The following is a 9,692-nucleotide window of genomic DNA, read 5'->3' as shown; positions in this document are numbered from 1 at the left end:
GCCCTCAAAAGACCTGTGGCCATGGTCATCTGAGGTGGTTTATAAGACAGATCCAATACAGTTTATTCCTTAATTTTCAGTTTCTATCTCTGATTCAACTAGAATCTCTGAAAACTAAACCAAAAAATCTTCTCAATACTTTTTAACACATCATATATTCTATCAATTTCATCTTATTCAAAATAACAAATTTGTAGTTTTTGCAACTGCTCGAGTCTGGGTTCTTCTACTTGTGCATCATAGTTACTCTGGAGATTTCCCTCTACCTTTAGCTCCTATATGATTCACTGTGTCCTATGTCTTTCTCTTCATGGTGTATCTCTGTTTTGCTGGAGCACATACTCCAGTAGCTTTCTGAGGGGAGGCAAAAAAAAAAAAATGAGAGAGACAGAGAGAGATTGATGAGAGGTAAATATTATATATTTTTAAATAAATATTATATATATTTATTTTTAAATACTGTATGTCCGAAAATAGTTTTTATCCTATCTGCCTAATACTAAGTTTGGCTAAGAATAGAACTCTAGGTTAGAAATCACATTCCTTGGAATTTTGGAGGCATCACTTTACTTATAACTTCAGAGTTGTTGATAAGTAAAAAGCAATTCTGATTCCAGATCCTTTAGTCTCTCTCTCCCTCTGCATTCTCTCTCTCTCTCTCTCTCTCTCTCTCTCTCTCTCTCTCTCTCTCTCTCTCTCTCTCTCTCTCTGTCTTCCCTCCTCCTCCTCCTCCTCCTGCTCCTCTCCTTCTCTTCCTCCTCCTCCATGGTCCTTGGCACTGAGCACTCATGTGCTCAAGTTCAGCACACAGGTGTGTACTACTGATCTCGCTATGCAAGCAGCGTGCTCCCCTGAGTGTTTCTCCAACCTGTACACTCACACTCAGCAGACATACTATGCTTAAGGGGCAATTTTTGTCAGTTTAAGCAAATTTTTTAAATTTATTTACTTAATGTTTTCCTCCCATTTCTTTTTTCTGGTCTTTTTTTGTAATGTCTATTATTCTAGCTATTGACCTCTTAGATTCTCTTACAACATTTCTAACTTGAATTTTATCTCTGTTTTTTGTTGTTGGTGTTGGCGGTGGTGGTGGTAGTGGTGATGGTTTTTATATTTTGTTTGCTTTATATCAGAGGGGTATTTCCACAACTCATACAATCTTCTTGAGTTTTCTTTTATCACAATTTAAATTGCTACAAGCTCTTTTTCAATCTCTTACTATTTCTTTCTTATAGCAGGCTGTTCTTTTTTATGATTCAGTAGACATCTCTGAAAAGATGATGCAAAATTTTTCATGTTTTTCTCACTGCAGAATCAAAGATTTTTTGCTTTCAGGAGTTGATCTCATTTATGCTAAATTTCTAATCCTTGGTTTCCAGCTCATACTTTAGAGTGGACAGTGAGAAAACCCCAACTTGAAATTTTGACTGGTCACAAGGGGCTTCCCGACTGTAATACTACACAAGCTGGTCATCACGGAGCCCCTTTCATTACTGTTCAGATTGTGTGCTGGGCAGATTTTCTAAAGACTCTTCCTGTCTTCTTGGAAGGTAAATGCCTGACCACCAGAGCTGCTGTTTGTGTGTTCAGTGCCCATGTGTTGAAGGCTTGGTCCCCAGGGTACCACCATTGAGGTGCTAGGATTCTTTAGGAGGTGGGGACTATTGGGCAGACCTTAGATTATTGGGGTGAGGGCATACCCTCTAAGGGGATTTTTGGACTCCATTCTCTTCCTTTTCCTCTTTGTTTTTTGTTTTGTTTTGTTTTGCTCTGTTGTTTGGGGTTTTTTTATTTTTTGTTTTTTGTTTTTTTGCCCTTTGGCTTTCTAGACAAGAGATGAGCAATTTCACTCCACCATACACTCCCTGCCACTTTCATCCAGCATGCCCACCAGAGGCCCTATGTAGTGGGGCTGCCTAATGTTGAACTACCACCTCCAAAACTATCAGCCAAAATAAATCTTTTTCTGTTTATAAACTAATTGCCTCACGTATTTTGTTATAGTTATGGAAAACTGAGTAACAAAACCAGTGATCTAGTGACAGAGTAAAGTAAGTGGCAGCCTCTAATATGTGTTATGTGGGCTTAATAACACTTTCCAGTATGATAAAACTACATTCATTTATGCTTGGTATTCTCCAATTTAGAGCCCTTCTGTTCTACCTCCTTCAGAGAAACAAACCTCCACTGATATTCCTGGGTAAAGGCAGTTGCCTAAATGTTCACAGTGAGAAAGGGGAACAAAAGACACAACTCCTTCCTAAGCAGCTTTTCATCAGCTTCCCTTATTTGAAAATATCATCCATGGCACTCTCTGACTGCCAAAGGCAACTGCAGGTCATTGGGATTCTTCGAAGCGAATGACCCTCTCTCGCCTACTCAACACAAGTTCAATCTGGAGCTTTCACCAGTTTGCTCTCATCCTGCCACTCATCAGTCATTCCAGTTTCCAGAATCACAATGCTATTGTCACTACTCTGGTTCCTCTTATACTTGTGGGAGTACTATATCCACACATATCTTCATGTGCACAAGTATGCACACGCGCACACACACATAGACACCAACAGAAACTTCCCTTCATGTCTTAGTTCAGTTTCCAACAAAACCAGCCTATGGCCACCCTCATGAGCCATACCACTGAAATCTAACTGATCTATGAATCCTTGTCGAGTCCAGTGTCCACTCCTAATCCAACTGGTATAAAAGGAGGTGATGATGCAGGCTCCCTCCTATTCAACTAATATTATAGAAGGAGAGTCACTGAGAGGTAGCCATGGGTGTGCAGTAGAACTCTTTCTTTCCTTGTCTTACTTAAGCCAACATTAGCCAGGCCTACATAGAACTATACCACTGGAGTGCAAGAAACAACTTTTAGAAATCAAAAGAAAGGATAATATTCCCACAGAGATATTCACCCAGGGGTATCATCTCATTTTGAGATTCCTCCCAAGACTTAGGTTTAATTATCATTTATTCTTCCTGAATCTGAAAACACATGCACACTACACATACAGATACACATTTCCAATCCTTTTACTTGGAGAATGTCATATGTCTCTATTTATAATCATATGCTATGGCTCTGCCCTCAGAATGGAAGGCATTGTCATTTTTTACAAAGGCAATATTTAATAATATATTAAAATCATAGGTCAGTTAAACTCAGTTCCTGTGGTGCAGTTGAGCACAGTGCTTAAATCACACCAGAAAAATCACCACTTGGATCACAAAGAAAAGAAACAAACTGGATTTTTCCAGGTTAATGACTAATCAAGACAAAATAAGATGCAATTATATGTAATATTAATGTTTTTATTTACATTGATCCTACACTGAATATTTATACTGGTGACATTCTGACCCATGAAATCTATAAAAAAAGATTCTCCAGTGAATAAGAGACTCAAATTTACACATAGAATATTGAAAGTTGTACACAGATGTAGAGAACTCTCAAGATGTTTTCATTTGATTTTCTTCCAATATAGTAACTAAGGTAATCTCTCCATATATTTATAGGAAGATTAATGAATGCTGCTGAAAATTGTATAATAAATCTTAAATTAGAAATAACTTACGTATGTCTTCAATAAAATATATATCGAAGTTACCCTTCAATGACAGGTAACAAAGAAAATATTCTGTAGCAAAAAAAAAGGCTCACCTTTCAAGAGGCAGAGGAAGGGCATTTTATTAAAAGACATTATAAATATTAGGTGACATCTCTACTTTATATGCTTGGTAAAATTCATGACAATATGGTGTCTATTAAAAATGGGGGGGAATGATATGATAACTGTCTGCAATCAAAAGAGAAGTGCCTGAGATAAAAGGAAAATTATATCAACTACAGGCAGATAGCAAATGAATAATAAAGTGTTATAAAATAAACATTCATGAAATAATTTTCAATGCACTAAGATGAAGAAGAAAAATATTAAAAGCTCTCTTGAAAGCAGAAGAATCAGCAAAAAACAAGAAAGAGAAAATAACAGATAAATATAACCAAAAAATTAACAAATAAATTCAGCTACAAAACATAGATATTTTGTGTCCCTTAAAAAAGAACTGGAAGCGACAGAACAGAAGCCATAATCAACAACATCACAGATGAAGACATTGCACTGGCCAAATGCCAGGAAGATTTAATGAAAAACAAGTTATGAAATGATCTTGCTTGGAATCTTAAACACAAAGAACATATGAACTTCCAGGAATAAAAAGGCTATCTATATATATATAGAGAGAGAGAGAGAGAGATTGAAAATTTTGGTTTCAGACTTATACCCTGTATATTATGACTTATTTGCCAAATATATAGCAATTATGTTTATGATTAAAGAAGAAAGAGATGAATTTAAGTATTTTATAACCATACAAATTGTCATTCATCTGTGAAGGCAATTTTAAGACAATTTGGATTATTCAAGAACAGAAAAAGCATTTTCCCTGCAGAAATTATTCAAGAAGTTATTCAAACCACTAAGAAATGAACCAGCTAGATAGAATGAAAAAGATATGATATAAAAGGACAGATGTCACATTTCAACATAAAATTAACAAGCCTGATTTTTCTGGTATAATTCTCTGGTGCTTTAATCACTAATCATGCATAGTAGATAAGTTTTCTGAATCCTACAGGAATGAAAATGTCTTTCCTTTGTCTTTATAAGTGTTAAATAACTTAGGAAGATATAAAATTCTACTGTCGATTTTATTTTCTCTCATAACTTCAGCAAGACTGTTAGCATCATATAATTAAATAAAAATCCAGTATTCATCTAATTTTACCTTTTTGTGCCTATTTTTGCATTCTGTGAATGGCCAGATTCTTTATCTTCAACATTCTGAAATTTTTCAGCCACTTATCTAGGTATGAAACATTATTTATTCATATTGTTTAGGATTTCATAAGTTCTTTCCATTTGAAAATAAGTTCCCATAACACTAGTAAATTTCTTCTATTATATCTTTGACACTTTCCTCACCTCTTTCTTTCTTTTTTGAAATCTTAATAATCTGAATTCATACATCTCAGATTAACCTTCTTCCTTTCTTTTTAAAATTTTTCTTCCTTTTTGCTCTATATTTGGATCAACATCTTTCAATTTTTCTATTGAACTTTTTATTAGACTACAATTTCTTTTTTAAAAAACTTTTTAAGCTTTTTCTTATTCTGATTATTCTTTGCTTTTAGCATCTTAGCCTTGTCACTAGTCAAATTGTCTTAGCCTCCTCATCTCTTTACCCATTTTGGTAGTTCTCCAAATTTTTTAAATTTTTTTTTAGTTGTCAATGGACCTTTATTTTTTATATATTTATCTATGTGGTACTGAGAATCAAACCCAGTGCCTCACACATGCTAGTCAAGTGCTCTACCATGAGCCACAATTCCAACTCTCTCCGAATTTTTAATATCACCTTTCCATATTCCCCAGACATTTTGTTTGTTTTGTCTTCTGGATTGTAAATATATAACTATCTTGTGCCAAGATTTGAAAGGCAAAGCTCTAGGGAACATGAAGTCCAAATGCAATCATAGTTGTTTAGTCCTTTCCCTATTATGTAGCAGAGATAATGGACGTATGATGGTTCTTGAATGACTCAATAATATTTCCACTGGGAAAATCCGATATGAGTGAACAGTTCTCCTGAGCACTTCAGAGATCAAAGTTTGAGGCCCTTCCTTTTCCACTGGTGGTGAGATTGTAAATTAGTACAATCACTATAGAAATCGGCATGAAAGTTCTTCGAAAGATCAGGAATAGGGCCACCATATGACCCAGCTATACCACTCCTCAGTTTTTATCCTAAAGAAATAAAGTCATCTTACTACAGTGATATATGCATACCCGTGTGTATAGCAGCACAATTCACAATAGCTAAACTATGCAATCAGGCTAGGTGTCCATAAACAGATGAGTGGATAAAGAAAATATGGTATATATACACAATAGAGTTTTAGTCAGCCATAAAGAAAAATGAAATTATGAGATTTGCAGGAAAATGAATGGAATTAGAAACCATTATATTAAGCAAAATAAGGCAAATTCACAAGGTTAAGGGTTATATGTTTTCTCTCATATACATAGAAAGTAATGGCCTCGTGTTCATTTTCTGTTACTGCATAAGAAATTACCAAATACATAGTGACTTTTATAAAAAATGCCTATTTACTAATTCACAGGCCTGTAGGTCAAAAATCCTGGCAGGCTCATCTAGATTCTCCCACAAATTTGAAATCAATTTGTCATTCAAATTGTGCTCTTATCTGACAAATCTGTGGAATAATATGCTTTCAAACCTATTTAGTTTGATGGAAGTAATCCAATTCCCTGCTGACATTATCTAAGGACCACCATTTTCTTAATCACTGTCAACCAAAGGCCCCAGAATTCCTTGTCATGTAACCTCTTCCATCTCCATCTTGATTACCAGCAAGGCAATCACTCTTTATTCGTATTTCTCTTTTTGCTACAAGCTAGAGAAAATTATCTGCCTTTAAAAGATTCATAAGATTGGATTAGTTCAACCCAGGTTATCTCTCTTCAACAGAAAACCAACTGATTTAAAATTTTCTTTAAAAATGGTTTAATTGGTGATGTTTTTCAATGCACTGACTGATTTAACTCATACATAAAAAATCAAATAATAACACAAAAAACGGATTAGTAACTTTAATAACATCTGCAACATTTCTTTTGCCATGTTACATTACATATTAATAGGTGAAGAACTTATATAAGAGCAAGGGTCATTGAGTTAATTCTAAGAGTTCTGCCTGCCTTGGCCCTTTCTAGTTCTCTTCATTGTGGGAGGCTGAAATCTCTTTTCTTAAATTAGAAAAAATTGAAATTATCTATCCAGTTTGGCATCTTCAACTAAAAGTCCCAATCACATTAGTAGTAAGTTGTTCATTTATCTATATTACACATAGTAGCACAAAAAGTTAAAGTGTGTTTTCTCCATAAATGATTCAATCACCTTTGATTATCTCCACTCTCCTTGATCACTAGAGAAAAGAAAACAAAACCTTAGTAAAATGTAATCTAGTCTGATTTAAGAATCTTCTTAAATAAGTGGCATTTGTTGTCAAAGTAAAATTGCACTAGATGGAATTAAACAGGCAAAGAAGTCTTTGTTAATAATATTGCACAAAAGGAGAGAAATCAAACTCAACCACAGTGAATAAAATATGATAGTTTTTAAGCATTAGGATAAGCTGGTGGGAAAATACTGGTGGGCATTAGGGAGGAGATTGGTCGATGTAATTAGGCCATCTGCATTCGTTAATTGGCACATATTCAAGTTAGTCTCCTATATTGCCACAAAGATGGGAATATAGGAGCCCTGCCTTTCTTGATGATTTTATTTCAAAGGGATGACTCCAAGTTTCTCAATTAAAAAAAAATCACTGGGTTGTGATACTGTCAAGAGAGTTGGAAAATATTTGCACCTCATATAGAAAAAAAATTTCATTTGAAAGTTTTCTAAAGTAATATCCTAAGACCAAGGAAGTCAGGAATCTACATTGAGGAAGAAGCCTGTCTAAAGTTTAGTCAAGTTAAATGGAATGTTAAGACCATCTTAATCACTACTAAGGATAAAATGCTTCCAATTTCAGATTTCCACACATTTCCCTATTTCTTCCCCAATGTGTATGTATGGTATAAGGAAACTGAAGTTTTCATAACCCTAAATCTGAAAACAAAAAATGAGGACCCTGAAATAAGAAAATGTCCCCTAGATTCTTGCTGGTTACTTCTGCAATGTGGCCAGTCTGAACAGTTCCTTGTTGGTGATCAGTAAACTGTGACTGGCCCTATTTGGCTTTTTTTAAAAGATGTCATATTTGCACCTCCCACTGGAGTCCTTGGTCATGACTACTTGCTTTCAGTCTTGAAGTCAATGAATTCCATAGTTTCTTTGTCAGAGACCTTTCTTTTGTGCCCTTTCACTAGAGTTAAAAACAAACTCCTACATTCATTGCACATCTTTACTCCTTGAGAACCAAGGCATTACATCCAGTTCATTTATCAGTCTTCCATGGGTAACTCTGCATATTGCTTGCCATGTGTTAGACGTGGCAGAAAGTTGAAGATTCCTAGCAGATTACATCTCCATAACTAAATTCCCACACACCCACCCCAGGTATTCTCAGCCATCCCAAACCCACCTCAATCTATTACCCCACGTAGTTCCACCCAAACATGTGCACATCTGTGTTGAAATTGGCAACTGACTTCTACTGACTTCTGTTACTCTTCTTTCCACCATTCTAAAGTCTAACTTTTTACAACTTAAATTGAAGCTATAGTAATTTATTAAATCCTGTCTTTTACAATCAATTGGGTTGCCCAAAAGGCTAAAAGTACATGAAATTCAAGTTTATCAATCCAATAAACTCAGATATATTTGTTTCTAGCAGTGACCACCTCTTTCTTCCCTCAGGCAATATGCCTCATAATATACCTTGGAGGGGAAGACTATGAATTTAAGAAAAAATTAATTCTCCAATTTAATATTTGCAAAATATGACCTCTGTCACACACTGATAAAAGATAAAGCAAACATATGGGATAGTCACCTGGCTATAAAAATGCTTCCAAAGTTTTAACTGACAGATATAAAAACAAATGTCTTAGAGCTAGACTGAAATTATGTCTAGCAATCTGTGCTTTCTCCTTCTAACTTGCATGAAGGCATGAATACTGTTACTTTTCCATGCCTCAAAAATGGATTTTATGAACCTATATTCAATTTATATAATGACTATTGTGTCTTAAGCACATGACCTTTGGGAAAATGGTGTTTATCGTTTACATGTGCAGCAAGTATCACTAATTCTAAGAAAAAACACAACAGCTTTAACAATTATTGCTATACTGATTTTTAAATTCTTAACTATATATATATATTTGTACCAAATATATATATAACAATTCATATGTATATTATACATACACACAGTGGAGAGGGTGATGAATGGTGATTAAATAAATTGCCTTCATTAAGAAATACAATTTATCTTTTTATATTGAAATATGAGCTGTCGTTAATTTATTTTGAGCTCTTAAAATTATAAGTATTCATATAAATTAATTCAATTTATAATTTTTGTTCTCAGTATGATATTTTTTCTTGTGTATTTTAATATCCAGCACCATTAAGCTGATGTTAATGTTGGAAGTATAGTAGTATGCATATTAGTTGTTATTACTCGGAATAGAAGAGCAAAAGCAAGGTTTGGTCGGTTAATATGTTAGACCAAGGGCTGGATGGTGTTTATCCAGGTATCTCACACATGAAAGCGGCCATTGCCATCATCATTATTAGTATCGTGGCCATTCATTTTCTCCTTTCCTGATCTTAATATACTTGTGGCTTCCTCCTATAATAAAATAGAATATCTGTGTCCTTGTATATGTTACTGGGTCACCAAGTGATACTATCTCCTGCTTTCAATTTCTTAAGATTCCAGCAATATGGCTTCTTTCTCAGTCATTATGGCTCAAAAGTTGACCCACACTTTATTAATAGCTTTCCTCGTAGTATGCAATCGCAAAGCTCAGAGACGAATTAGATGACTGGGTCAGTCTTGCATACCCTGAAAATATTACTCTTTAGAACAGAGGTTTATAAACGTAGAGGGCGTGTACCCACAGGTCAGCAGATTCTCTCACAGCCCC

The sequence above is a fragment of the Sciurus carolinensis genome, chromosome 3 (assembly GCF_902686445.1).
Source record: "Sciurus carolinensis chromosome 3, mSciCar1.2, whole genome shotgun sequence".
Lineage (NCBI taxonomy): Eukaryota > Metazoa > Chordata > Mammalia > Rodentia > Sciuridae > Sciurus > Sciurus carolinensis.
The sequence above is the reverse complement of the archived record's forward strand: the minus strand, read 5'-3'. Positions refer to the sequence as shown.